Here is a 26,774-nt window from a genome sequence, read left to right on the forward strand (position 1 = left end):
TGTTATTTTTCCATATTTTTCTTTTTATATTGTATTCTATTTTTTATGCCGGAGGACTACGGTCCAGAAGTCTCTTTTTGCACCTTTATCCCCTAACTTGTACCTTCCTGTAAATCGAGCTGTTGTTACATGCAGTTTCTCACACGTGAGATTAATAAAGTTCCTCTTATCTTATTTTAAGAGATTGTTAGAAAAATGTATATATATGTTATCATGCGTTTTCTAATCAATGCCTTACCGCAATATTACTGCAATATATGCTTGCTGTTTGGCCTTGCTGTTTTTATGATGTACCACAGAAGGACAGTTCCTTTCTAACAAAGACCACTTTGTTAGACAACATGCCTCATTGCTGTCCTGCACCCCAGATGAACCTCCAAGTGACCATTAAAGTCAGGGTTTCGCAACTATCTTGATCGTAGGATTAGGTTGGAATGTATATAACCAGTAATAAATAACTTAGCTTGTTGCATCCTACACAATGTCGTAAAACTTCCCTTGCTATGTTTTAACTAGAGGTCAAAGGTTTTTTCTTCTGTATCCAGTCCACTCAAACTCTTCCCAGATGTTCTTATCAGTATGTAAACACCTAGTGATTTTTGCTTACGAGACAAAGCCCACATGCTTTCCTCCTCCCCTTTTAGTGGCTTATGTCTCACACTGTGGGTAGGGCAAATCCAAATAAAAAGAGCGGGAGTGCCTACAGATATTCAGTGTGTGTAGAGATTGTATTAAGCTATCTGTACTGCACTCCTCGCGAGAAAAGACTTAATATACTGTCTCACTTGTGGTTTGTTTGCTGTTGCTCTTCTTAATAGTTATTCAGTCAGCAAAATAAACCTGACACAGATGTAGAAACTGCAGAAGGTCTTTTAAATGATTTTTTAATTTGGAAAAAAAACTCCGCGATATAGTGAACCCGCGATAAACGAAATGCGAAGTAGCGAGGGATCACTGTAATAGGTAAGGACATTGTGTATTTGGACTGAGAATGGTGAAAGAAGTCACATACATGCCTCGCAATCTGTATGCATTGAGGATGGATCAACCTCCACGCAGCACAGCCAACGTGTGGAAAATATTATCCCCACAGCACTTCTTCTCAAAAGTATGACTTAAGAGAATGTCCGAAGCTTTGCAAACTTCACTAAGGTCAAAATAGCAGAGAATGGTTTTGATCCATCGACCTCTGGGTTATGGGCCCAGCACGCTTCCGCTGCGCCACTCTGCTGCATAACACTGGTTACTCATGATGTCCTCCAATTGGCAAACAAGCATTCGGTTCCAGGCTTCATTAGTTTATGATCAAAGCTCAGTCGGGCAGCACTAACGTGGATGCGATCATATGCTATGGTTTAAAAAACAACTAGTCCCTGATCTAACAATTAAGCAGTCTCAAAGGGCTTCACACATACAAAACAAATTGACAATTATTCTCAAAAGCATCCCCTGATCTTAAGCTCCCATTTTAAAGATGAGTCTAATATATTATATAATGGATTAAAATATAAAAATATTAAACATGTATAAATATATTATGTTTTTAAGATTGAGTTCACTGTAAAATGTTTCTGAAGAGATTTTTGAAGGATCAAGCCATTGTGAGTCTCAAATACGGATTGAGGGGGGCCCCGGTGATCCGCGTCCAGGCGAGGGAAAACCAAATCCAATTTTGTTTCTTATCATTAGGGGTTTTTGTGAGCCGTGCTTTATCTGGCCTCTCACCTAGGACCCTTTTGCCATGGGTGACCCTACTAGACACTTCTGTGCTCGACACGGATTGTCCATAATGAACACCATGAGGTGAGAAGTCTATCTGTACAGGCAACGACCGACACTTAAGTTCAACAAAGATTGAAAAAAAGTGTTGTTCCTGATCCTTGGTGTTTATATGACTATGGCTTCTGCATTTTAAATTGAAGTTGAGGATTCTAGGTAGGTAGTGTGGCCGAGCGGTAAAGCACTGAATTAAGCCTTCAGTCTCTCATGAGGAGACATATTCCATGTGAAACCTAATTGACGTGGAGTGGTGGTGATTTCATGGGGAAAGTTCAGCTGTGCAGCGGAGACACCAGCCCTCATGTTCCAGTCCCTTGCCTGAAACTGGAACAGGAGGGCTGGTGTCTCCGCTTCTCTCCCCTTTCCTCACAAACCTAACAGGGAGCTGTTTGGCTGCAGACTGGTTGTTGGAACTCTTTTCTGCTGGTCTCGAGAACTTCGGCCAGCTTCGTCAGGACTGGCGCCGTCTATAGCGTGCCTGTGTCAGTGCTCTTTTGCAGCCTGACAGTAGGTGCTGTAGGCTTGCATTTGGTGCGCTGCAAGAGGGACAGCTCCCTTCCTGCCTTCTCCTGCTTGTAGTCCAAGGTTATGGACTGGATCGGCAGTTGCAGCGCGGTTGCCCCGAACAAGCCCGTGTCAGAGAAGCCTTTCGGTAAACCGAGGCATTTCCGAATGTAGGAGTTGGCTTAGTATGTCCAGCCTGTTCGTTGTTGAGGATGGAATGTTTCTTCTTTGTTACATTATCAACAAGGCGGTTTAGGACAGCACTAATTTGGGTGCTGTGTGGGGAAACTAGCTATGTGTCTTCCGATTTCAAAGTTTTAATCTTCTGATTGTCACTCATATTGTTTCGCATCTGTTGTGTACAGGCTTCATTACATAATGAACAAAGCTCCGTCGGCCAGCACTAACCTGGATGCTGGTGAAGAAACCAACTAGGTATCCTCCAATTTCACGTCTTAATAGAATGATCAATAAATGTAGAAACTGCAGAAGGTCGGTAGTGTGGCCGAGCGGTCTAAGGCGCTGGATTTAGGCTCCAGTCTCTCCTGAGGCGTGGGTTCAAATCCCACCACTGCCACTTATGCATCAATTCAGGTGTTTTCTTCTTGCCCAACTCCTGTCAGTGCAGCTGTGTAAAGTATCAGGACTCAGAAGTGGTAGCCTCTGCTATCCTCTACGCTGTGGTCTGTTGGGCTCCGAGCAGCACAGAGAGGGATAGGAAGAGGCTCAAGAAACTGGTTAAGAGGGCCAGCTCTGTGGTAGGCTGCCCTCTTGACACTGTTGAGGAGGTGGGCGAGAGGAGGGTGCTAGCCAGGCTAACATCCATCAGGAACAACCCCTCTCACCCACTGCATCTGACCTTGGAGAACTTGAGCAGCCCCTTCAGTCAGAGACTCAGACTCCCCCCGTGTAAGAAGGAACGCTACCGCAGCTCCTTCATCCCCACCGCAATTAGGCTGTACAATGACAACCTCTAAACACATCCTTCTGTGCAATACTTTTCCCCGTAACGTGCAATTCTTAACCCCAATGTGCAATCTAAGCCCAATGTGCAATATCCTCTGCCACACAATGCATGGATCTATTTCACTTCGATAACCCGTGCACTATTTCTTTTTGTTATTAGCATTACTAAACTTCATACTCTTCATACACTTTACGACACTTTACCACTATTTTATCTTCTTTTTGTAAATATTCATAGCTTATATTTCTAGTTTTACTACAATTGCTGTTATTTTTCCATATTTTTCTTTTTATATTGTATTCTATTTTTTATGCCGGAGGACTACGGTCCAGAAGTCTCTTTTTGCACCTTTATCCCCTAACTTGTACCTTCCTGTAAATCGAGCTGTTGTTACATGCAGTTTCTCACACGTGAGATTAATAAAGTTCCTCTTATCTTATTTTAACAGATTGTTAGAAAAATTTATATATATGTTATCATGCGTTTTCTAATCAATGCCTTACCGCAATATTACTGCAATATATGCTTGCTGTTTGGCCTTGCTGTTTTTATGATGTACCACAGAAGGACAGTTCCTTTCTAACAAAGACCACTTTGTTAGACAACATGCCTCATTGCTGTCCTGCACCCCAGATGAACCTCCAAGTGACCATTAAAGTCAGGGTTTCCCAACTATCTTGATCGTAGGATTAGGTTGGAATGTATATAACCAGTAATAAATAACTTAGCTTGTTGCATCCTACACAATGTCGTAAAACTTCCCTTGCTATGTTTTAACTAGAGGTCAAAGGTTTTTTCTTCTGTATCCAGTCCACTCAAACTCTTCCCAGATGTTCTTATCAGTATGTAAACACCTAGTGATTTTTGCTTACGAGACAAAGCCCACATGCTTTCCTCCTCCCCTTTTAGTGGCTTATGTCTCACACTGTGGGTAGGGCAAATCCAAATAAAAAGAGCGGGAGTGCCTACAGATATTCAGTGTGTGTAGAGATTGTATTAAGCTATCTGTACTGCACTCCTCGCGAGAAAAGACTTAATATACTGTCTCACTTGTGGTTTGTTTGCTGTTGCTCTTCTTAATAGTTATTCAGTCAGCGAAATAAACCTGACACAGATGTAGAAACTGCAGAAGGTCTTTTAAATGATTTTTTAATTTGGAAAAAAAACTCCGCGATATAGTGAACCCGCGATAAACGAAATGCGAAGTAGCGAGGGATCACTGTAATAGGTAAGGACATTGTGTATTTGGACTGAGAATGGTGAAAGAAGTCACATACATGCCTCGCAATCTGTATGCATTGAGGATGGATCAACCTCCACGCAGCACAGCCAACGTGTGGAAAATATTATCCCCACAGCACTTCTTCTCAAAAGTATGACTTAAGAGAATGTCCAAAGCTTTGCAAACTTCACTAAGGTCCAAATAGCAGAGGATGGTTTCGATCCATCGACCTCTGGGTTATGGGCCCAGCACGCTTCCGCTGCGCCACTCTGCTGCACAACACTGGTTACTCATGATGTCCTCCAATTGGCAAACAAGCATTCGGTTCCAGGCTTCATTAGTTTATGATCAAAGCTCAGTCGGGCAGCACTAACGTGGATGCGATCATATGCTATGGTTTAAAAAACAACTAGTCCCTGATCTAACAATTAAGCAGTCTCAAAGGGCTTCACACATACAAAACAAATTGACAATTATTCTCAAAAGCATCCCCTGATCTTAAGCTCCCATTTTAAAGATGAGTCTAATATATTATATAATGGATTAAAATATAAAAATATTAAACATGTATAAATATATTATGTTTTTAAGATTGAGTTCACTGTAAAATGTTTCTGAAGAGATTTTTGAAGGATCAAGCCATTGTGAGTCTCAAATACGGATTGAGGGGGGCCCCGGTGATCCGCGTCCAGGCGAGGGAAAACCAAATCCAATTTTGTTTCTTATCATTAGGGGTTTTTGTGAGCCGTGCTTTATCTGGCCTCTCACCTAGGACCCTTTTGCCATGGGTGACCCTACTAGACACTTCTGTGCTCGACACGGATTGTCCATACTGAACACCATGAGGTGAGAAGTCTATCTGTACAGGCAACGACCGACACTTAAGTTCAACAAAGATTGAAAAAAAGTGTTGTTCCTGATCCTTGGTGTTTATATGACTATGGCTTCTGCATTTTAAATTGAAGTTGAGGATTCTAGGTAGGTAGTGTGGCCGAGCGGTTTAAAGCACTGAATTAAGCCTTCAGTCTCTCATGAGGAGACATATTCCATGTGAAACCTAATTGACGTGGAGTGGTGGTGATTTCATGGGGAAAGTTCAGCTGTGCAGTGGAGACACCAGCCCTCATGTTCCAGTCCCTTGCCTGAAACTGGAACAGGAGGGCTGGTGTCTCCGCTTCTCTCCCCTTTCCTCACAAACCTAACAGGGAGCTGTTTGGCTGCAGACTGGTTGTTGGAACTCTTTTCTGCTGGTCTCGAGAACTTCGGCCAGCTTCGTCAGGACTGGCGCCGTCTATAGCGTGCCTGTGTCAGTGCTCTTTTGCAGCCTGACAGTAGGTGCTGTAGGCTTGCGTTTGGTGCGCTGCAAGAGGGACAGCTCCCTTCCTTGTCAAATCACTGGCGGAGCTTTCTGTGGATAAGTTGACCTGATCAGAAAGCTGTCTGGCTTGCGGGATCTTCCACAGGTAAGCCCAGCTGAGAGGACTCCCCTTCCCAAGTGGTCCATCTCCTTTGGCCACCCTGTGACACGGCCTTGATGGTGGACTGCTCCTGCTTTGATCTTGAAACCTCTTCCACAACCAAGCTTTTCGTTCCCTCTTTGTGGCCTTGGACCAGAGTCGTGGAGGCTCTTCCCAGCCAAGCCCCACTCTCCTTTCTTGCACCTTGCCAATTATTTCCTGATGTTGAAGCCTGCCGATAGCACCACAAGTGCAATTCTCACAGTAAGATCTGAGGATTCTTTTAACTCAAGAACGAACCTGACCTTCTCCTGCTTGTAGCTCAAGATTATGGACTGGATCGGCAGTTGCAGCGCGGTTGCCTCGAACAAGCCCGTTTCAGAGAAGCCTTTCGGTAAACCGAGCCGTTTCCGAATGTAGGAGTTGGCTTAGTATGTCCAGCCTGTTCGTTGTTGAGGATGGAATGTTTCTTCTTTGTTACATTATCAACAAGGCGGTGTAGGACAGCACTAATTTGGGTGCTGTGTGGGGAAACTAGCTATGTGTCTTCCGATTTCAAAGTTTTAATCTTCTGATTGTCACTCATATTTTTTCGCATCTGTTGTGTACAGGCTTCATTACATTATGAACAAAGCTCCGTCGGCCAGCACTAACCTGGATGCTGGTGAAGAAACCAACTAGGTATCCTCCAATTTCACGTCTTAATAGAATGATCAACAAATGGAGAAACGCAGAAGGTCGGTAGTGTGGCCGAGCGGTCTAAGGCGCTGGATTAAGGCTCCAGTCTCTCATGAGGCGTGGGTTCAAATCCCACCACTGCCACTTGTGCATCAATTCAGGTGTTTTCTTCTTGCCCAACTCCTGTCAGTGCAGCTGTGTAAAGTATCAGGACTCAGAAGTGGTAGCCTCTGCTATCCTCTACGCTGTGGTCTGTTGTGCTCCGAGCAGCACAGAGAGGGATAGGAAGAGGCTCAACAAACTGGTTAAGAGGGCGAGCTCTGTGGTGGGCTGCCCTCTTGACACTGTTGAGGAGGTGGGCGAGAGGAGGGTGCTAGCCAGGCTAGCATCCATCAGGAACAACCCCTCTCACCCACTGCATCTGACCTTTGAGAACTTGAGCAGCCCCTTCAGTCAGAGACTCAGACTCCCCCCGTGTAAGAAGGAACGCTACCGCAGCTCCTTCATCCCCACCGCAATTAGGCTGTACAATGACAACCTGTAAACACATCCTTCTGTGCAATACTTTTCCACGTAACGTGCAATTCTTAACCCCAATGTGCAATCTAAGCCCAATGTGCAATATCCTCTGCCACACAATGCATGGATCTATTTCACTTCGATAACCCGTGCACTATTTCTTTTTGTTATTAGCATTACTAAACTTCATACTCTTCATACACTTTACGACACTTTACCACTATTTTATCTTCTTTTTGTAAATATTCATAGCTTATATTTCTAGTTTTACTACAATTGCTGTTATTTTTCCATATTTTTCTTTTTATATTGTATTCTATTTTTTATGCCGGAGGACTACGGTCCAGAAGTCTCTTTTTGCACCTTTATCCCCTAACTTGTACCTTCCTGTAAATCGAGCTGTTGTTACATGCAGTTTCTCACACGTGAGATTAATAAAGTTCCTCTTATCTTATTTTAACAGATTGTTAGAAAAATGTATATATATGTTATCATGCGTTTTCTAATCAATGCCTTACCGCAATATTACTGCAATATATGCTTGCTGTTTGGCCTTGCTGTTTTTATGATGTACCACAGAAGGACAGTTCCTTTCTAACAAAGACCACTTTGTTAGACAACATGCCTCATTGCTGTCCTGCACCCCAGATGAACCTCCAAGTGACCATTAAAGTCAGGGTTTCCCAACTATCTTGATCGTAGGATTAGGTTGGAATGTATATAACCAGTAATAAATAACTTAGCTTGTTGCATCCTACACAATGTCGTAAAACTTCCCTTGCTATGTTTTAACTAGAGGTCAAAGGGTTTTTCTTCTGTATCCAGTCCACTCAAACTCTTCCCAGATGTTCTTATCAGTATGTAAACACCTAGTGATTTTTGCTTACAAGACAAAGCCCACATGCTTTCCTCCTCCCCTTTTAGTGGCTTATGTCTCACACTGTGGGTAGGGCAAATCCAAATAAAAAGAGCGGGAGTGCCTACAGATATTCAGTGTGTGTAGAGATTGTATTAAGCTATCTGTACTGCACTCCTCGCGAGAAAAGACTTAATATACTGTCTCACTTGTGGTTTGTTTGCTGTTGCTCTTCTTAATAGTTATTCAGTCAGCGAAATAAACCTGACACAGATGTAGAAACTGCAGAAGGTCTTTTAAATGATTTTTTAATTTGGAAAAAAAACTCCGCGATATAGTGAACCCGCGATAAACGAAATGCGAAGTAGCGAGGGATCACTGTAATAGGTAAGGACATTGTGTATTTGGACTGAGAATGGTGAAAGAAGTCACATACATGCCTCGCAATCTGTATGCATTGAGGATGGATCAACCTCCACGCAGCACAGCCAACGTGTGGAAAATATTATCCCCACAGCACTTCTTCTCAAAAGTATGACTTAAGAGAATGTCCAAAGCTTTGCAAACTTCACTAAGGTCCAAATAGCAGAGGATGGTTTCGATCCATCGACCTCTGGGTTATGGGCCCAGCACGCTTCCGCTGCGCCACTCTGCTGCATAACACTGGTTACTCATGATGTCCTCCAATTGGCAAACAAGCATTCGGTTCCAGGCTTCATTAGTTTATGATCAAAGCTCAGTCGGGCAGCACTAACGTGGATGCGATCATATGCTATGGTTTAAAAAACAACTAGTCCCTGATCTAACAATTAAGCAGTCTCAAAGGGCTTCACACATACAAAACAAATTGACAATTATTCTCAAAAGCATCCCCTGATCTTAAGCTCCCATTTTAAAGATGAGTCTAATATATTATATAATGGATTAAAATATAAAAATATTAAACATGTATAAATATATTATGTTTTTAAGATTGAGTTGACTGTAAAATGTTTCTGAAGAGATTTTTGAAGGATCAAGCCATTGTGAGTCTCAAATACGGATTGAGGGGGGCCCCGGTGATCCGCGTCCAGGCGAGGGAAAACCAAATCCAATTTTGTTTCTTATCATTAGGGTTTTTTGTGAGCCGTGCTTTATCTGGCCTCTCACCTAGGACCCTTTTGCCATGGGTGACCCTACTAGACACTTCTGTGCTCGACACGGATTGTCCATACTGAACACCATGAGGTGAGAAGTCTATCTGTACAGGCAACGACCGACACTTAAGTTCAACAAAGATTGAAAAAAAGTGTTGTTCCTGATCCTTGGTGTTTATATGACTATGGCTTCTGCATTTTAAATTGAAGTTGAGGATTCTAGGTAGGTAGTGTGGCCGAGCGGTTTAAAGCACTGAATTAAGCCTTCAGTCTCTCATGAGGAGACATATTCCATGTGAAACCTAATTGACGTGGAGTGGTGGTGATTTCATGGGGAAAGTTCAGCTGTGCAGTGGAGACACCAGCCCTCATGTTCCAGTCCCTTGCCTGAAACTGGAACAGGAGGGCTGGTGTCTCCGCTTCTCTCCCCTTTCCTCACAAACCTAACAGGGAGCTGTTTGGCTGCAGACTGGTTGTTGGAACTCTTTTCTGCTGGATTCGAGAACTTCGGCCAGCTTCGTCAGGACTGGCGCCGTCTATAGCGTGCCTGTGTCAGTGCTCTTTTGCAGCCTGACAGTAGGTGCTGTAGGCTTGCGTTTGGTGCGCTGCAAGAGGGACAGCTCCCTTCCTTGTCAAATCACTGGCGGAGCTTTCTGTGGATAAGTTGACCTGATCAGAAAGCTGTCTGGCTTGCGGGATCTTCCACAGGTAAGCCCAGCTGAGAGGACTCCCCTTCCCAAGTGGTCCATTTCCTTTGGCCACCCTGTGACACGGCCTTGATGGTGGACTGCTCCTGCTTTGATCTTGAAACCTCTTCCACAACCAAGCTTTTCGTTCCCTCTTTGTGGCCTTGGACCAGAGTCGTGGAGGCTCTTCCCAGCCAAGCCCCACTCTCCTTTCTTGCACCTTGCCAATTATTTCCTGATGTTGAAGCCTGCCGATAGCACCACAAGTGCAATTCTCACAGTACGATCTGAGGATTCTTTTAACTCAAGAACGAACCTGACCTTCTCCTGCTTGTAGCTCAAGATTATGGACTGGATCGGCAGTTGCAGCGCGGTTGCCTCGAACAAGCCCGTTTCAGAGAAGCCTTTCGGTAAACCGAGCCGTTTCCGAATGTAGGAGTTGGCTTAGTATGTCCAGCCTGTTCGTTGTTGAGGATGGAATGTTTCTTCTTTGTTACATTATCAACAAGGCGGTGTAGGACAGCACTAATTTGGGTGCTGTGTGGGGAAACTAGCTATGTGTCTTCCGATTTCAAAGTTTTAATCTTCTGATTGTCACTCATATTTTTTCGCATCTGTTGTGTACAGGCTTCATTACATTATGAACAAAGCTCCGTCGGCCAGCACTAACCTGGATGCTGGTGAAGAAACCAACTAGGTATTCTCCAATTTCACGTCTTAATAGAATGATCAACAAATGGAGAAACGCAGAAGGTCGGTAGTGTGGCCGAGCGGTCTAAGGCGCTGGATTAAGGCTCCAGTCTCTCATGAGGCGTGGGTTCAAATCCCACCACTGCCACTTGTGCATCAATTCAGGTGTTTTCTTCTTGCCCAACTCCTGTCAGTGCAGCTGTGTAAAGTATCCGGACTCAGAAGTGGTAGCCTCTGCTATCCTCTACGCTGTGGTCTGTTGTGCTCCGAGCAGCACAGAGAGGGATAGGAAGAGGCTCAACAAACTGGTTAAGAGGGCGAGCTCTGTGGTGGGCTGCCCTCTTGACACTGTTGAGGAGGTGGGCGAGAGGAGGGTGCTAGCCAGGCTAGCATCCATCAGGAACAACCCCTCTCACCCACTGCATCTGACCTTTGAGAACTTGAGCAGCCCCTTCAGTCAGAGACTCAGACTCCCCCCGTGTAAGAAGGAACGCTACCGCAGCTCCTTCATCCCCACCGCAATTAGGCTGTACAATGACAACCTGTAAACACATCCTTCTGTGCAATACTTTTCCACGTAACGTGCAATTCGTAACCCCAATGTGCAATTTAAGCCCGATGTGCAATATCCTCTGCCACACAATGCATGGATCTATTTCACTTCGATAACCCGCGCACTATTTCTTTTTGTTATTAGCATTACTAAACTTCATACTCTTCATACACTTTACGACACTTTACCACTATTTTATCTTCTTTTTGCAAATATTCATAGCTTATATTTTTAGTTTTACTACAATTGCTGTTATTTTTCCATATTTTTCTTTTTATATTGTATTCTATTTCTTATGAAAGGAGGACTACGGTCCAGAAGTCTCTTTTTGCACCTTTATCCCCCAACTTGTACCTTCCTGTGAATCGAGCTGTTGTTACATGCAGTTTCTCACACGTGATATTAATAAAGTTCCTCTTATCTTATCTTAACAGATGTAGAAACTGCAGAAGGTCTTTTAAATGATTTTTTAATTTGGAAGAAAAACTCCGCGATATAGTGAACCCGCGATAAACGAAATGCTAAGTAGCGAGGGATCAATGTAATAGGTAAGGACATTGTGTATTTGGACTGAGAATGGTGAAAGAAGTCACATACATGCCTCGCAATCTGTATGCATTGAGGATGGATCAACCTCCACGCAGCACAGCCAACGTGTGGAAAATATTATCCCCACAGCACTTCTTCTCAAAAGTATGACTTAAGAGAATGTCCAAAGCTTTGCAAACTTCACTAAGGTCCAAATAGCAGAGGATGGTTTCGATCCATCGACCTCTGGGTTATGGGCCCAGCACGCTTCCGCTGCGCCACTCTGCTGCATAACACAGGTTACTCATGATGTCCTCCAATTGGCAAACAAGCATTCGGTTCCAGGCTTCATTAGTTTATGATCAAAGCTCAGTCGGGCAGCACTAACCTGGATGCTATCATATGCTATGGTTTAAAAAACAACTAATCCCTGATCTAACAATTAAGTCAAGTCAAGTTTATTTATATAGCCCTAAATCACAAGCAGTCTCAAAGGGCTTCACACATACAAAACAAATTGACAATTATTCTCAAAGCATCCCCTGACCTTAAGCTCCCATTTTAAAGTTGAGTCTAATATAATATATAATGGGTTAAAATATAAAAATTGTATAAATATATTATGTTTTTAAGATTGAGTTCACTGTAAAATGTTTCTGAAGAGATTTTTGAAGGATCAAGCCATTGTGAGTCTCAAATACGGATTGAGGGGGGCCCCGGTGATCCGCGTCCAGGCGAGGGAAAACCAAATCCAATTTTGTTTCTTATCATTAGGAGTTTTTGTGAGCCGTGCTTTATCTGGCCCCTCACCTAGGACCCATTTGCCATGGGTGACCCTACTAGACACTTCTGTGCTCGACACGGATTGTCCATACTGAACACCATGAGGTGAGAAGTCTATCTGTACGGGCAACGACCGACACTTAAGTTCAACAAAGATTGAAAAAAAGTGTTGTTCTTGATCCTTGGTGTTTATATGACTATGGCTTCTGCATTTTAAATTGAAGTTGAGGATTCTAGGTAGGTAGTGTGGCCGAGCGGTTTAAAGCACTGAATTAAGCCTTCAGTCTCTCATGAGGAGACATATTCCATGTGAAACCTAATTGATGTGGAGTGGTGGTGATTTCATGGGGAAAGTTCAGCTGTGCAGCGGAGACACCAGCCCTCATGTTCCAGTCCCTTGCCTGGAACTGGAACAGGAGGGCTGGTGTCTCTGCTTCTCTCCCCTTTCCTCACAAACCTAACAGGGAGCTGTTTGGCTGCAGACTGGTTGTTGGAACTCTTTTCTGCTGGTCTTGAGAACTTCGGCAAGCTTCGTCAGGACTGGCGTCGTCTATAGCGTGCCTGTGTCAGTGCTCTTTTGCAGCCTGACAGTAGGTGCTGTAGGCTTGCGTTAGGTGCGCTGCACAAGGGACAGCTCCCTTCCTGCCTTCTCCTGCTTGTAGTCCAAGGTTATGGACTGGATCGGCAGTTGCAGCGCGGTTGCCCCGAACAAGCCCGTGTCAGAGAAGCCTTTCGGTAAACCGAGGCATTTCCGAATGTAGGAGTTGGCTTAGTATGTCCAGCCTGTTCGTTGTTGAGGATGGAATGTTTCTTCTTTGTTACATTATCAACAAGGCGGTTTAGGACAGCACTAATTTGGGTGCTGTGTGGGGAAACTAGCTATGTGTCTTCCGATTTCAAAGTTTTAATCTTCTGATTGTCACTCATATTGTTTCGCATCTGTTGTGTACAGGCTTCATTACATAATGAACAAAGCTCCGTCGGCCAGCACTAACCTGGATGCTGGTGAAGAAACCAACTAGGTATCCTCCAATTTCACGTCTTAATAGAATGATCAATAAATGTAGAAACTGCAGAAGGTCGGTAGTGTGGCTGAGCGGTCTAAGGCGCTGGATTTAGGCTCCAGTCTCTCCTGAGGCGTGGGTTCAAATCCCACCACTGCCACTTATGCATCAATTCAGGTGTTTTCTTCTTGCCCAACTCCTGTCAGTGCAGCTGTGTAAAGTATCAGGACTCAGAAGTGGTAGCCTCTGCTATCCTCTACGCTGTGGTCTGTTGGGCTCCGAGCAGCACAGAGAGGGATAGGAAGAGGCTCAAGAAACTGGTTAAGAGGGCCAGCTCTGTGGTAGGCTGCCCTCTTGACACTGTTGAGGAGGTGGGCGAGAGGAGGGTGCTAGCCAGGCTAACATCCATCAGGAACAACCCCTCTCACCCACTGCATCTGACCTTGGAGAACTTGAGCAGCCCGTTCAGTCAGAGACTCAGACTCCCCCCGTGTAAGAAGGAACGCTACCGCAGCTCCTTCATCCCCACCGCAATTAGGCTGTACAATGACAACCTGTAAACACATCCTTCTGTGCAATACTTTTCCCCGTAACGTGCAATTCTTAACCCCAATGTGCAATTTAAGCCCAATGTTGCAATATCCTCTGCCACACAATGCATGGATCTATTTCACTTCGATAACCCGTGCACTATTTCTTTTTGTTATTAGCATTACTAAACTTCATACTCTTCATACACTTTACGACACTTTACCACTATTTTATCTTCTTTTTGTAAATATTCATAGCTTATATTTTTAGTTTTACTACAATTGCTGTTATTTTTCTATATTTTTCTTTTTATATTGTATTCTATTTTTTATGCCGGAGGACTACGGTCCAGAAGTCTCTTTTTGCACCTTTATCCCCTAACTTGTACCTTCCTGTAAATCGAGCTGTTGTTACATGCAGTTTCTCACACGTGAGATTAATAAAGTTCCTCTTATCTTATTTTAACAGATTGTTAGAAAAATGTATATATATGTTATCATGCGTTTTCTAATCAATGCCTTACCGCAATATTACTGCAATATATGCTTGCTGTTTGGCCTTGCTGTTTTTATGATGTACCACAGAAGGACAGTTCCTTTCTAACAAAGACCACTTTGTTAGACAACATGCCTCATTGCTGTCCTGCACCCCAGATGAACCTCCAAGTGACCATTAAAGTCAGGGTTTCCCAACTATCTTGATCGTAGGATTAGGTTGGAATGTATATAACCAGTAATAAATAACTTAGCTTGTTGCATCCTACACAATGTCGTAAAACTTCCCTTGCTATGTTTTAACTAGAGGTCAAAGGTTTTTTCTTCTGTATCCAGTCCACTCAAACTCTTCCCAGATGTTCTTATCAGTATGTAAACACCTAGTGATTTTTGCTTACGAGACAAAGCCCACATGCTTTCCTCCTCCCCTTTTAGTGGCTTATGTCTCACACTGTGGGTAGGGCAAATCCAAATAAAAAGAGCGGGAGTGCCTACAGATATTCAGTGTGTGTAGAGATTGTATTAAGCTATCTGTACTGCACTCCTCGCGAGAAAAGACTTAATATACTGTCTCACTTGTGGTTTGTTTGCTGTTGCTCTTCTTAATAGTTATTCAGTCAGCGAAATAAACCTGACACAGATGTAGAAACTGCAGAAGGTCTTTTAAATGATTTTTTAATTTGGAAAAAAAACTCCGCGATATAGGGAACCCGCGATAAACGAAATGCGAAGTAGCGAGGGATCACTGTAATAGGTAAGGACATTGTGTATTTGGACTGAGAATGGTGAAAGAAGTCACATACATGCCTCGCAATCTGTATGCATTGAGGATGGATCAACCTCCACGCAGCACAGCCAACGTGTGGAAAATATGATCCCCACAGCACTTCTTCTCAAAAGTATGACTTAAGAGAATGTTTGCAAATTCACTAAGGTCCAAATGGCAGAGGATGGTTTCGATCCATCGACCTCTGGGTTATGGGCCCAGCACGCTTCCGCTGCGCCACTCTGCTGCATAACACAATTTACTCATGATGTCCTCCAATCGGCAAACAAGCATTCGGTTCCAGGCTTCATTAGTTTATGATCAAAGCTCAGTCGGGCAGCACTAACCTCGATGCTATCATATGCTATGGTTTAAAAAACAACTAGTCCCTGATCTAACAATTAAGTCAAGTCAAGTTTATTTATATAGCCCTAAATCACAAGCAGTCTCAAAGGGCTTCACACATACAAAACAAATTGACAATTATTCTCAAAGCATCCCCTGATCTTAAGCTCCCATTTTAAAGTTGAGTTTAATATATTATATAATGGGTTAAAATATAAAAATTGTATAAATATATTATGTTTTTAAGATTGAGTTCACTGTAAAATGTTTCTGAAGAGATTTTTGAAGGATCAAGCCATTGTGAGTCTCAAATACGGATTGAGGGGGGCCCCGGTGATCCGCGTCCAGGCGAGGGAAAACCAAATCCAATTTTGTTTCTTATCATTAGGGGTTTTTGTGAGCCGGGCTTTATCTGGCCCCTCACCTAGGACCCTTTTGCCATGGGTGACCCTACTAGACACTTCTGTGCTCGACACGGATTGTCCATACTGAACACCATGTTCAAACATAAGGGTGTCCCTGTGTGCACTTGGCACCAAGACACCCTAGGCCGCAGTTCGAAGATTGATTTTGTAGTCGTGTCATCGGATTTGCGGCCGCATGTTTTGGACACTCGGGTGAAGAGAGGTGCGGAGCTGTCAACTGATCACCACCTGGTGGTGGGTTGGCTCCGATAGTGGGTATGCCAGCTTCAGTCACGAAGGGAAGACTAGAGTTCCTTTTACAGATGATTTTATTGATCTTCGCCAAAAATATCACCGTAGAACTAACAGAAATAGAAACAACAAAACCATTAGTTCGTACATACATACATATTACACAAATAAACACATTACACACGAATAAAGAGGAACGAACACACCACTTTGCCTGCTTGTGGCTAGGGCTGGGGTTAATCTTCTTGAAAGATGAGTCTTTATATGGATTTAAACACCAGCGTCGGAGTCCGCCATACACTTATACTGATCGCTACAGGACGGGAACCGGAAGTTCGAGCCAAAACTCACGTGACGTAGAACCCCAAATTTTAGACTAATTCTCTACAAAAAATAGAATATATTTACTAATATGGAGATAATAGTGCCATAAACAATGTACACAACTTAAACAATGTACAAACAAAATAACTCAAAATAATTAGTGTAAACCTACATCGATCGCAAGAGCGCCATCCACTGGAATCAGCGAACGCTTCATGCACAAACTTACATCATTTACACTCCCACCATCACACTCTGTGTGATTCTTTAACAATTAACACAAAATAAACTGATTAAACCATGTGGAAATGTCAAATATGTGCTGTGTCTTATTAGTCCTTAGCTTCAAGTAAAAGTATAGTCTTGTGTATTGGTCTTTCCAAAAATGATTTAGTTGTATGTGTTTTGTTATTATCGTGTGTGGTGTCACTAACAAGAAGTTTGACCTTCCTAACTTTGTTGTCAGCTCCTGGAAACACTTCTACCACTTTGGCTAGTTTCCATTGGTTTCTTGGTAGACAATCATCTTGTAGTAATACAATGTCATTTATTTTCATGTCTCTTCGAGTCTTGTTCCACTTTCTTCTCTGTTGTAGGTTCAACAGGTATTCCTTCCTCCACCTGGTCCAGAAAATGTTGGGCAAATATTGAACTCTTTTCCATCTTTTCTGCAGATAGAGATCTTCTTTGACAAATTCTCCAGGAGGGGGTGAAATTATTGTAGATTTCATTATCAATATGTGGTTAGGCTTCAGTGGTTCAGGTTCCACAGGGTCGTTGATACATTCTGCACTCAGTGGTCTGCTATTAACAATTGCCATGGCTTCATACATAAAGGTTCTCAAGGATGAGGTGTCAAGCCTTTGAGCAGTTTGATCCAAAATGGACTTCAAAACATTTCTTATTGTCCTTATTTGTCTCTCCCAGACTCCTCCCATGTGACTTGAAGCAGGTGGGTTGAGAACAAATTTGCAACCTAAGTCTTTGAGCTTTTGTTTACTTGTTTCCATGAGGTTCTGAAACTCATTTTTTACCCACAAAACTAGTGCCTTGATCACAGTGCAGTTGACTTACATCGCCACGTATTACTATGAAGCAGCGTAGAGAATTGATGAAACAATCTGTACTGAGATCATCTAAGACTTCAATGTGAACAGCTCGTGAACACATGCAGGTGAGTAACAGTCCGTATCTTTTCATTTCTTTCTTTCCTTCCTTTATGTAAAATGTGTTAGGGTGGTGCTCACTCTAACTTATTTTGCAAGGACCACACTGGAGTCAAGCAAGTCATTTTAGACACCTGCAGGCGGAGAGTTCACTCGTCGCTGTGCTTACAGCAATGGTCGAATGAAGTCTGACTCAGGCCTCGTCAGGTGCTTATTTATTGAGAGAAACAGAGTGGGGTTGAAAGTGGGGGTTGAAAGTGGGGGTGTGGGAACACACAGGATAAGGTGAAGACGGTCCCCTTCTGATCAAAGCATAGCAGGGGACCTTTTACGACGTTCTGTAAACAAAGCAACTTTGATTGCTTCCTCTGCAGCTAGTCAATAAGTTGAAAAGATCTTAGCACTTTGGTAAACTAATTTTGTCTAGACAGGACAAACTAGTTAAATTATTACAGGTTACATTCCAACATAATCATACGATGAAGATATTCTCCAAACCCTAACAAAATGGTCCGAAACAATCCATACCAGTTGTAGAAACTGGATGTCCTCTCAGTTTAGATCTTTGAAGTTGAAGCTTTAATAACTTTCATTCACAGTTACAGGTAGTACAACATTGACTCCTCGCTCGTCCTGTTCAACTACGACTCTCGGTCCCACTGTTTAACGCCCTCTTAAAGGGGTAGCGTCTAATTATCACGACACTACACCAGTGTACACAAATGGAGGTGTAGCTTCCAACCTTTCTGGAGGTAGGTTTGCCATACTTTGTTCTTGATTACATCTTCGGAATTTTCTGCATTTCACACATTTGTGAATGAATGATGACACACTACTACTGCAGCCAATAATCCATATTCCATTGGCCCGTATTTCATTAAGAGTTATTCCACGGCCTTGATGATGAATCTTTTCATGGAAATGCTTAATGAGTAAGTTTGACACATGGTGTTCCTTTGGAAGGATAGCAGGATGTTTGACATTTGGATGTAGTGATGCACCAGTTAGTCGTCCTACTCTCAAGACATCTTACTTGTCAATGAAGGGACTTAACTTGTGAAGGTTAGTTTGTGCTGTCTGAACTTCACCCTTCCGTTTCAGTGACTTGATTTCTTTGCTGAATGCTTCATTTTGTACAGTTCGAATTATGAATTCTTCTGCATCCTTTCTCTCTTCCAAAGTACTCGTTTCATGTGACATTTTTGTCTTGCTCTTTACACACTTTGCCAAGCGTTTGTGTCTTGCTATGGCCCTTACCAATCTTTTCCAATCTGAAAGGTTTTGCATTCTTTTGATAAATGAATTCTCTTCTTTTGCTTCTACTTTGAAAACGTGTGACATTTTTAGTTCTGGGTCTTTACTGTCAATATCTTTGAATTTGTCTTGGTCTTTTGGAAGTTCCTTTTGCCATAGAAAATTCGGCCCAGTGAACCAATTTGATTCTTTGGGTTCCTTGGTCATAACTCCTCGAGACGCATGACCAGCGGGATTTTGTTCAGAGGGAACATATCGCCATTGACTTGGTTCAGTACTTGATCTGATTCTTTGAATGCGATTTGCTACAAATACATGGAATCGTCTTGCGTCACTGTTAATGTAACCAAGAACGACCTTGGAGTCAGTCCAAAAGTATTCTTGGAGGTCTTCAATCTCTAACTCTCTCTTCAGGAAGCAAGCTGTTCTTGTAGCCACTACCGCAGCAGAGAGCTCAAGCCTTGGAATTGTTGTCACTTTTGTTGGAGCAACTCTTGCCTTGCCCATCACAAGAGTACAGTGAACTTCTCCGGATGTGGTTACAGCTCTAAGGTATGAGCATACTCCATACCCCGAAGTACTAGCATCAGAAAAACTGTGCAATTGATACTGTTGAATGTCTTTGAATGTTGCAGGTACATAGCAACGTGGTATCTTTATTGAAAATAGGTTGACGAGGTCTTGTAGCCAGGCTTCCCAGTGCGGCTTAAGGTCATCTGGAAGCGGTTCATCCCAGTCTAACTTGTCTTGGCACATCCTTTGAAGAATTCTCCTTCCAACTAGAATGAAAGACGTGACAAATCCGAGAGGATCGAAAATTGAGGCTACTGTAGATAGAACTCCTCTTCTAGTGCAGGGATTGGTTGGCATGACGACTCTGAAGTGAAATGTGTCTGATGTTAAACACCACTGGACTCCTAAAACTCTTTCGAGTTTTTGTTCTCCAAAAGCTAGGTCCAAATCATTAGCTCCTCCTGAACATTCCTCTTTTGGGACAGAAGAGAGCACTTTCTTATTGTTACTGATGAACTTGTGTAAGTGTAACCTTCCAGAGTTACATAGGCCTCTTGCTTCTGTAACAAGCTGGATAGCTTCCTCTTCAGTATCAACGCTTGCCAACCCATCATCCACATAAAAATTACGTTGTATGAATTTAATGGCAGCTTGACTGAACTTTCCTTCACCTTGTGATGCTAGATGCTTGAGTCCGAAATTTGCACATCCAGGTGAGGACGCTGCTCCGAATAGGTGAACTCTCATTCGGAACACTGTTGGTGGCTTGTCCATATTACCCTCCTCCCACCATAGGAATCTGAGGTAATCCTGGTCTTCAGCAACAACATGAAACTGGTGAAACATGCGCTCCACATCACACATAATTGCCACTTGTCCTTTTCTAAAGCGACACAGAACTCCAACGAGAGTGTTTGTGAGTTCAGAAGATGTTCATTAAGAGATGTGTTCTGGAACTTTGCTGAGCAATCAAAGACTACACGGATTTTACCTGGCTTTAGGTGATGATAGATGCCATGGTGAGGGATATACCAGGCTGGTTCTTTGTTTATCTCCGTTTCTGGCACTCTCTCAGCATCTCCTCTCTTTATTATGTCTTCCATGAATGCCACATAGTCTTTAAAATAGCTTTCATCTTTTCTCAGACGCTTCTCCAGACATTTCAGTCTATGATCTGCACATGGCCTATTGTTTGGTAGATTAGGTCTTTCATCTTTGAAAGGTAATGGTATTTCAAAATGTCCATTTCAAGCATGTCTTCTTGTGACATGGGATCTTCTTCAGTGGTCCTTTCAACAAAGTCCCTTTCAAGTACTTTAATTATATCAGCTGGAGAGATTACTTCCTTAACTTTGTTCCTGCTTACAAAATGTACTTCATCTTTAAGGTTGTGAAACTCAACAGCTGGCAGGACTTGTTTTACAGTAATGTGATGACTAACACCAATCTCGTCTTCAAATTCACACTCAGAATTACTGGAGCCAATGATGCTCCATCCTAGTATAGATTTCTGTCCAAATGGCTGATTTCTTTCTCCGGTCACAACTTCAATGGGCAATAAAGTCTGTGGGCAGTTAAAGCCAATTAGTAAGCCGACTTCACAATCGAGTTCTGGAGCCATCTCATTTGCTAGATGTCTGAGGTGAGACCAGTTTTCTGCTGTCTTGCTTGTGGGAATATGAGATCTATTGGCAGGTATGTAGTCTCTAGTATAGGTTGGGGGCCATTTGATTCTTGCTTCAGAATTAATGCCTCTGACTTGTAAATTACTTAGCTTAGTACTGTGTACAGTCTTACTTTGGGATGTTATTGTGGAAATCTTGAGTTTGACAGGCTCAATCTTTGCATTTAACATCTCAGCTGTGTCCTTCAGAATGAAAGTAGTGTCACTTTGTGTATCAAGCAAGGCATAGACTAGTTTCTCTTGGTCTGGTTCATCCACAGTTGAAACATAAACTGGAATGACTGAAGAGGTACAACCTTTTGATCTTTGTTGCACGACTCTATTGGCTGTCACTTGCCTTGACTTCATCTCTTGTAGATCTGACTTTCTTCTCTGGTTCTTGATTCTCTTTGATCCCTTCCTGGTTTGCTTGTGATCTTTGTTCTTTGTCTTTTTTCTGTCTATCTTGATGTAAGCATGTTGGGTGAGAATTTTGACACTTTTCACATACACTTCTGGAAGTACAATTTCTAGAGTTATGTCCGGTCTTGAGGCAACCAAAACACAACTTCTCAGATTGCACAAACTTTACTCTTTCTCCTACTGGCTTTTCCATTATCTTTCGACACTTGTGGAGTGTGTGGCCAGATTTCTTGCAGAAAGTACAGGTCATGTTTGTCCTCTCACTGGAACTTGTACTAAGAGCTTTAGCATGTAAAGTGTTTCCCTTTGGCTTGGGTTTAACGGCTTGCTTGTAGTCTGATTCAGCTGGCTTTATTGCTTGCAGTGATGTGATAGGATTACAGGCAATTCTTGCCTCCTTATTGAGGAAATTGACAAAATGGCTGAAACTGGGGAATGTTTTATATTCAACCTGGTATTCAGTCACTTTTCTATTCCAGCGTGAACTTAGCCAATCGGGTAGCTTAGCTGCTACTCTTTGATTTTCAACACAGTCATTCAAAATTTGTAGTCCTTGTACATAAGGAATGGCTGATTCTACACTGCTCAGGAAATCTGCAAATTCACGTAGATCTTTACTGTCCTTAGTGATTTTAGGCCAGGACTGAATCTTGTCACGATATGCCTTGCCTATGACAAATGGGTCTCCAAATCTCTCCTTGAGTGTTTTCCAAGCACTACTATAGGCTGTATCTGTCCCAACTAGAAAGTGACCTTCTATCGCTTTTTTGGCTGCACCTCCAACATACTGTCTCAAGAAGAAGAGCTTTTCTTGTGTTGGCAGGTTCTTACGATCAACTAATGTTTGAAAAGATAACTTCCAATCATTATACTGCAAAGGATCTCCCAGAAATACTGCTGGTTCTGGTATTGGGATTCTATTGGCTGTAATAGCTTCTGTAAGGTTTTGTACAAGATCAATAGATGCTACTGAAGATGTAACAGGAGGTATTTGGCTCACCATAATGGTTGGCTGAGGCACAGGAGCTTGAGTTCTTGGAGTTGGAAAGGAATACAAGGACGGGCTGGTAGGATTTGGTGCTTGAAAAGGAGAAAATGGTTGTGCATCTATATTGGGAAAACTTGGTTTTGTTAAGCCCTCTTGCTTTACTGGAGTTTCAATGACAGGAGGTTTGTCTTCATTCTCACTGGCAATACTTTCAGCATAAACCTTTAGCCTTGCTTGTGCTGCGTTATGCTTTTGTAACTCTTTCAATAGCTCAACTTCCTTTCTCCTTTCTTCTAACCTGGTCTTTATGTTGGTACTTTCCGTTAAAAACTGTGCCCTTTTCTTTGCATCCTCTATTTCAAGTTCTCTTATCTCCACCTCATATTGATGTTGTGTTCTCATTAATTTTATTACTTCTTCTGTAGCCGCAACTTCCGCTGCTGCTTGATGTCTTTGTTGCAGTGAATCAGGACAGGAACAATTGGACAGTCTGGACTTGGGTTTTGACATGAATGTGAGTTCAGATGAAGCATTGGACAGTGTGTCTTGAAATACTGATTCTGGGTCAGGCCAAGGAATGTCGCTTGGATCACCATTTCCTTCAATAAGACATTGTGCCTTTTCTTTGGGTGCCTTAGTAATAGCCCAGTATACATCACATTTCCTTCTTAGCTCAGCATCTGGAACTTCAATGTCCCTTACTTCTTCATACAGATAACTTATGTCTGATTGGTGACTTTCTATGACATTTAGAGCTTCCAGTATCATATCAGTGTCTTTTCTCTTTAGGAAATTCTTCTAACAATTTATATGATGTTTCCATTTTTTGTATGTTCGCTCTAAATCTCTTTTGCAATCTTTTACCTTTGCATCTTGCAGTGCTTTTCCCTTTTCAGTGAGGGTGCGTCTACGCTGACTTCTGCAAATGTCCTGTGGAGCATTATCGTCTTTGGATCCGTGGGGTTGTTGAACATCCTCTCTGATGTCCTGCTCTTGTGTGATTTGGTCATCACGGTCTTCTTGGACAGCAGACTCTACACAACTGTCTTTCTGTGTGGAGTGTGTTGTAATCTGATTTTTGTCTGCCATGTTAATACAACCTGTATATTAACATTAACTTGTATTTGGCTTATAATGGTGTGAAATGTGTAAATGGTTTAATGCTCTGTGAGGATATGCTTGTATGCAATTAACATAAGATGTCGCAGTCAGCAAAATGAACTAAAATGCCCAAAAGGTGTTTCATTTACAATTAACAAAGTTTAAACTTCAATACTAGCACTTTTACAAACTGAAAATACCTCACAATGCTCTGTATCAAATTAAATAAATGAAATATACCACTTAACTTTGATTTCTTATTATCTTAATTACTTAATGTAGTCATTACTTTCTTTGACTCTTAAATAATTATTGTGTAATTTATCCTTTACTGCTTATTTGCGTGCTCTATTAATAACACTTGAGGCTTTACAGACCGTTCACGAGTGCTTTTGCTTCTTTCAAGACACGAACTTGAGTGCTTGCTTCTTTAGCCTTGTCACTCGCCCACTTGCTGCTTTACTTGCTCAATGCGTTATGTCCAGCCACGTGTTGCAGTCCCGTTTCTTGCTAGCAGCTCCGTCACCTGGCGTCGATCTCTTCGCACTGGTCTTCACCGGGAGCAGTGAAGTGTTCTACTATGCCAGCCTCAGTCACAAAGGGAAGACTAGAGTTCCTTTTACAGATGATTTTAATGATCTTCGCCAAAGAGCACCCGGATCGACCAATTACACTTAAACTTGGTTTTATGAATATTAGATCGCTTCATACGAAAGCCATTCTAATGATCTCATCACAGAACATAATCTAAACGCTTTTGGTCTATGCGAGACCTGGTTAAAACCTAATGAACTGATGCCGCTTAATGAGGCCTCGCCTCCAAATTTTGTGAGCTCGCATGTGGCGCGTCCTCGAAAAAAGGGTGGGGGTGTCGCCCTCATCTTGAATTCCGAGCTTAGTTTTAGGCCTCGTTCGATCAACGTATTTAAAACATTTGAGGTTCTCATTGTCCGATCCACCGCTTTACCGTCATTTTATCTTGTTGTTATTTACCGTCCACCCGGGGCTTACTCTGGCTTCCTGGATGAATTTTCAGAATTTGTGGCTGATCTAGTAACCAATGCGGATAATATAATTATCATGGGCGATTTCAACATCCACATGAATTTACCGTCAGAGCCACTTACTTCGGCGTTTCAGACTTTAACTGATACCTTTGGTTTTACGCAAGCTGTACAGGCAGCAACGCATAAGAATGGAAATACCATAGATCTGGTATTATCCCGAGGACTTGCAACCTCAAATATAGCAGTACTGCCATACACTACTGTTTTGTCTGATCATTACTTAATAAAGTTTGAAATTCTAGTTCCTTGTCAAAGACAAGAGAGCAATCAGCATTATAGGAGCCGTCATTTCAACTCCATGACTGCAACTGCGCTATCTGAAATACTGTCGCCGGCAACCACTAATTTTCTCACGTACGCCGGCTCTATTGATAATCTTACAAATGAATTCAATGCGACATTGTTAAATGCCATTGACTCTGTGGCGCCGTTACGTCTGAAAACTCGCCGTAGAGTGCCTACTCCGTGGTTCACAGATGAAACGCGTACGCTTAAGCAATTATGTAGAAAGCATGAGCGCAGATGGCGTCTAACCAAACTTGAGGTTTTCCATCAGGCATGGCAGGATAGCCTCCTGAAATATAAAGATGCGCTTATCTTAGCAAAAACTCGATATTTTTCGCAAGTTATTAATCTCAATAAAAACAATCCGAAACACCTATTTGATACAGTGGCAAAGCTGACTCTGCGCCAGCCGACCCCCGATAGTTCCTTCCACTCAGCTGACGAGTTCATGAAATTTTTTGGTCAAAAGATTGAATCCATTAGGGATGAGATCAAGAATACCATTCCAATCGCTCGGTCGAGCCCGCCCTTTACCAACGCTGATGATCATGCAACAACCCTCTCAACTTTTAAAAGCGTGTCTCTTGAAAGGCTTACACAATTGGTTAGTGCGGCTAAAAAAACAACATGTTTACTCGACCCTCTTCCAGCCAAACTACTTAAAGAATTATTTCAAATTTTAGGACCATCCGTCTTAAATATAATCAATCTGTCTGTCTCCTCTGGGATAGTGCCAACAGCCTTTAAAACCGCTATCATTAAACCGTTACTTAAGCGACCAAATCTTGACCCGGACTGTCTCAGTAATTATAGGCCAGTTTCAAACCTCCCATTCATAGCAAAACTTCTTGAAAAAGTAGTAGCGCAGCAGCTTATTGATTACATGGTCGCCAATAATCGATATGACACTTTTCAGTCTGGTTTTAGAGCTAATCATTCCACTGAGACAGCACTTCTTAAAGTGACTAACGATCTCCTCATAGCTATGGATTCAAATATTTCGTCTGTACTGTTACTACTCGATCTTAGTGCTGCCTTCGACACTGTAGACTTCGATATTTTATTAGGGCGTCTTAAAAGTTGTGTTGGTATTTCAGGGTCAGCACTAGGCTGGTTCCATTCCTATCTATCAAACAGGACGCACCGAGTGGTCCATGGCAATGCGTCCTCCGAGCTCTATAATGTTACATGTGGTGTCCCACAGGGATCGGTTCTCGGACCAATTCTTTTTAATATTTATATGATTCCGCTTGGGGGCATAATAAGTAAATATAATATTAGTTTTCAATGCTATGCGGATGACACCCAATTATATATGCCGTTATCGATGACAGATCCGCGGGATTGTTGTAATCTTGAGAAGTGCCTTGCGGAGATCAAGCAATGGATGTCTCTCAACTTCCTTCGTCTTAACCCAGATAAAACTGAGATGTTGATAATTGGTCCAACTCGTTATCAACACTTATTCAAGGAAACCGCTATAACTATAGATAACCGTACTATTACTCAAAGCGATACTGTAACTAATCTCGGGGTAATATTTGACCAAACTCTCTCCTTTCAAAAGCACATTAAGAATATAACCAGAATTGCGTTTTTTCACCTTCGTAATATTGCAAAGATTCGTCCGATCCTCTCGACTGGTGATGCGGAAACTATTGTACATGCGTTCGTCACGTCGCGCCTGGACTACTGTAATGTACTATTTTCGGGTCTTCCTAAGTCCCGCATCAAAAGTCTACAGTTAGTACAAAATGCTGCTGCAAGGCTGCTTTCTCGGCCAAGAAAATTTGATCACATTACCCCAATACTAGCCAACTTACATTGGCTCCCGGT

At 42.5% G+C, this 26,774-nt stretch overlaps 7 non-coding genes across 7 annotated transcripts; 4 read left to right on the forward strand and 3 right to left on the reverse strand.

Annotated features, from left to right (window-relative positions):
• The first annotated feature begins 2,778 nt into the window (after positions 1 to 2,778).
• On the forward strand, positions 2,779 to 2,860 carry trnal-uag (transfer RNA leucine (anticodon UAG)). The gene has a single exon. It is a non-coding gene; the product is annotated as a tRNA-Leu (tRNA).
• A 1,814-nt stretch (positions 2,861 to 4,674) lies between these two features.
• Positions 4,675 to 4,746, reverse strand: trnam-cau (transfer RNA methionine (anticodon CAU)). Its single transcript has one exon. It is a non-coding gene; the product is annotated as a tRNA-Met (tRNA).
• A 1,923-nt stretch (positions 4,747 to 6,669) lies between these two features.
• On the forward strand, positions 6,670 to 6,751 carry trnal-aag (transfer RNA leucine (anticodon AAG)). Its single transcript has one exon. It is a non-coding gene; the product is annotated as a tRNA-Leu (tRNA).
• Positions 6,752 to 8,565: 1,814 nt separating this feature from the next.
• On the reverse strand, positions 8,566 to 8,637 carry trnam-cau (transfer RNA methionine (anticodon CAU)). The gene has a single exon. It is a non-coding gene; the product is annotated as a tRNA-Met (tRNA).
• A 1,923-nt stretch (positions 8,638 to 10,560) lies between these two features.
• Positions 10,561 to 10,642, forward strand: trnal-aag (transfer RNA leucine (anticodon AAG)). Its single transcript has one exon. It is a non-coding gene; the product is annotated as a tRNA-Leu (tRNA).
• A 1,149-nt stretch (positions 10,643 to 11,791) lies between these two features.
• trnam-cau (transfer RNA methionine (anticodon CAU)) lies at positions 11,792 to 11,863 on the reverse strand. The gene has a single exon. It is a non-coding gene; the product is annotated as a tRNA-Met (tRNA).
• A 1,577-nt stretch (positions 11,864 to 13,440) lies between these two features.
• Positions 13,441 to 13,522, forward strand: trnal-uag (transfer RNA leucine (anticodon UAG)). The gene has a single exon. It is a non-coding gene; the product is annotated as a tRNA-Leu (tRNA).
• Positions 13,523 to 26,774: the final 13,252 nt, after the last annotated feature.

The sequence above is a fragment of the Syngnathus typhle genome, linkage group LG4 (genome assembly GCF_033458585.1).
Source record: "Syngnathus typhle isolate RoL2023-S1 ecotype Sweden linkage group LG4, RoL_Styp_1.0, whole genome shotgun sequence".
NCBI lineage: Eukaryota > Metazoa > Chordata > Actinopteri > Syngnathiformes > Syngnathidae > Syngnathus > Syngnathus typhle.